The 3,308-nt window shown below is 38.8% G+C and overlaps 1 protein-coding gene across 2 annotated transcripts in view; it reads left to right on the plus strand.

The window, feature by feature from the left end:
- The window catches only part of insrb (insulin receptor b), a 54,431-nt gene that overhangs the window by 38,620 nt on the left and 12,503 nt on the right, over nt 1–3,308 (plus strand). The gene's annotated exons all lie outside the window — the stretch shown is intronic.

A 3,308-nucleotide genomic window follows, 5' to 3' on the forward strand; every position in this document is an offset into this window, starting at 1 on the left:
ATCATGGCCAGGGGCCGAGTTTTTCAAGCTCATGACGATGTTGTAAACTTCCTCAACACTAGGAGGGTCAAGAATGGAGAGTGAAGGAAACTGCCCTTTAATAAGGCAACAGGGGCTTGTATCAGAGGTTGAGAAGCTAGATGCCAAGGTAGCGCCAACATTTACAAAGAAATCATTGAAACCATTAGAAATATCTATTGGGTTTGAATGAGCTCTATTCTTCCCCAGCATCTCATTTGGGGTCGATGTTTTTGATTTCTTGCGATGTAATAAATGGTTGATAAGATTCCACGTTGTTTTGATGTCACCGGAGGCTTGTGTAAATTTATCAGCATAGTAAGTTTGTTTGGTTTTCCTTAGTAAAGCTGTAAATCTGTTTTTATATTTCTTGTATGTTTCTATATTTATAGGGATGGGATTTGCAATAGATTTTCTATATAGTTTATTTTTTTTACGTGAAGATTTTTTTAGTTCATCCGTTATCCATGGTTTCCCCTTAGAGTTATTTTTACGACTAGAAGTTAAAGGAAAGGAGAACTCTAATGCATTTGTGAGTATTGTTAGAAGGGAGTGATAGGCTTTGTTGACATCTTGCAACAGGATAACCTCATCCCATGACACAGAGCTGATGATAGATATAAAAGATACCATGTTTTTCTCAGTAAATTTGCGGAATTTCATTTGATCTCCAATATGATCTTTGATTTCAGGACTACTATCATTGTGGATGAGATGGAAGACAGGTAGATGGTCGGATACATCACAGATCAAAAGGCCAGATGTTATCTTGTAGTCTAGAGAATTAAATAGGATATTGTCTATGAGAGTGGCCGTTGAGCTTGTGATCCTGGAGGGTTTGTTGATAAGAGGGAAAAAGTTTCTGGAATATAATGTATTAAGGAAGTCTGCTGTATGTGACTGCTTAGATTCAAGCAAATTAATATTATAGTCACCAAGTAAGACACATAATTTGTTTTCTTTGTTTATAATTTCTAGAGTAGAGTCGAGGGCTTCATTGAAGGTGATTTTATCAGAGTCTGGTGGTCTATATATACATCCAATTATCACATTTTTGTTGTTTATAAGTGAGCAAGAGGAGAGTTCTATAAACACAGATTCTACTACAGTCATGTCAAAATTGACACTTAAATCCTTTCTGGGAGAGAAATTTAAGTTATCAATCACATACAGTGAGACTCCTCCACCTTGCTTGTTTGGTCTACAGGAATGTATAGGAGTGTAGTGAGAGAGAGGATAGCTAGATGTATTATCAACCATCCAAGTTTCAGTAAGAGCTATTACTGAAAAAGAATGTGTTAAGGTTGATAAATAGGTTTTTAGACCATCATAATTTTTAGAGATACTCCGTACATTGAAGTGGACAGTGGAGAATACATTTGTTTGGCAGTGGCCAGGAGGAGTATTGCACAGTTTGTTAAACATATCTTCAGAAAAATATTCACATGACATTTCAACAGATTTTAAGGGAGTGTAATTTGTATCTGGGTTAAGGAAGGACTCATAGATACCAGCATTAGCATTCTCTAGGTCAAATGAATTAAATAGTAAAGAGTCAAGATTCGGTGGGACAGAAATTCCTGCATTTGTGAGAATGTCACTGGATGGCATGAAAAGTGTAGGGGAACTGTCTACCTGAGATGGATGTCCTCCCTGCCAGTCTCTGTTTGCCTTGTTGTACTTCGCTGTAATCCATTATTTTCGTCCGGAGGGTCCATAGGTACCAGTTAATGGTCATTAGTTCAGCCATTGTAAATGTTTGGTTCCCCCACCACCAGGCCACATTTCTTCAGTTCCTCCAGTTCACTCACAACGAGAGTTTTGACATCTTCTGGTGTTGCTCCGTTTGTTTTAATCCATATTTTACAGTTCCTGACCCACGTTGCGAGAATCTTGTTTTCCTTCTTCAGTTTGCGTGCGTTCCAGGCTATCTCAGCATTCTTCTTAGTGAGGTGCTCATTTAGGTAAACACCCGTTCCTTGTAGCTTCCTCCCTTGCTTCAAAAGATCCACTTTATGTTTCCTATTTGCGAACCGAATGATAATTTTCGGAGGATCCAGTGGTCGTTTTCGGTTTCTTGGGAGTGTGTGACAAGCGGCAATGTTTCCTTTCTGGAGTTCCATGTGCTTACTCTCGAAAAACTGTACTACCTGATCTTCGAGCGTTGACAGCTCGTCCGATGGAGAGTCATCTGTCGAGGGATCCGAAGGACCCGCCGCCCTGGCGTAGGAGCGGTGAGATGTTTTTAGACCCGTGATTATGAGGTCTTCTTGTCGGGAGTACTGCTCCAGTGCATCTACTCTCCGTTCAAGCGACAGGATTTTCTCGTCTTTCTCCTTCGATAAGTTCTTAAGCTCCGTTAGCTCAGACGTTAGCTGGAGCAGGGTGGCTTGCTGCTCTAAAAGTGTGGTAATGTCTTGCCGTATCAGGTCAATGGATGATTTAAGTTCATCGTAACCCTCATTTTTTTTGGAGGGCGGCATAGCGTAAAGTTCGAAAAAGTTAGGCTCTATAAAGTTCAGTTATCAAAACAATTCGGTCACCCGAAGTAGTGCAAAAGTTTCCCTCGTTTGCAGCACAACCGGAAATCTCCGGTTTAACCATCATTTAATGAAATACTTATGTGAAGAAAAAAAATAAACACAGAAATACATCAACTCAACTTAGCTCTGCTTAGAAAGCGCAACTGCAGCAAAATATTAATAAAATATTTAAAAAAGGAATATTAACAAAAAATGTATTAATGACAAAATCACCTGCACAGTTTTCTATGCAATTTAAGTGGAAAATGTTTTCAGTATAATTGCACATTTGAAATGTATTTTAAATTAAAGTGGACATGTAAACTACTACCTATTACATATTATTTAAGATGGAACATTTCTGTCTTTTACAGGCAGTGTAAAAAGGTGCTTTGAATAGCTCTGAACACTCTGGGCCTTGTTGGGATGGAAGTGCTGTGTCATTCCCGCTTCCAACACATTCCTGCTTCATTCCGTTTGGTCATCTCCCATTCTATGTCCAATCAGTCTGCACACTTTGGGCATTTGTGGTTTTTGCTTTCAGTGTTCAAAAAACAGCTTAGTTGTTTTGTCGACCTCAGGCGCAACATACTTTTTTTTAATCCACTAATCCAGTCACGTTGACTGTCATTCCATTCCTTTTCTAAAACAAAAGCGCAGTTCAGTTTGGCAATGGTATGCTAATAGATTCGTTTTAAAAATCAAAAGTTATGAATGGATACCAAAATAGAGCTTTTGAGGTAGAACACTAGCTAACATTTTAGCTAG

This window comes from Syngnathus acus, chromosome 4, assembly GCF_901709675.1.
Source record: "Syngnathus acus chromosome 4, fSynAcu1.2, whole genome shotgun sequence".
Taxonomy (NCBI): domain Eukaryota; kingdom Metazoa; phylum Chordata; class Actinopteri; order Syngnathiformes; family Syngnathidae; genus Syngnathus; species Syngnathus acus.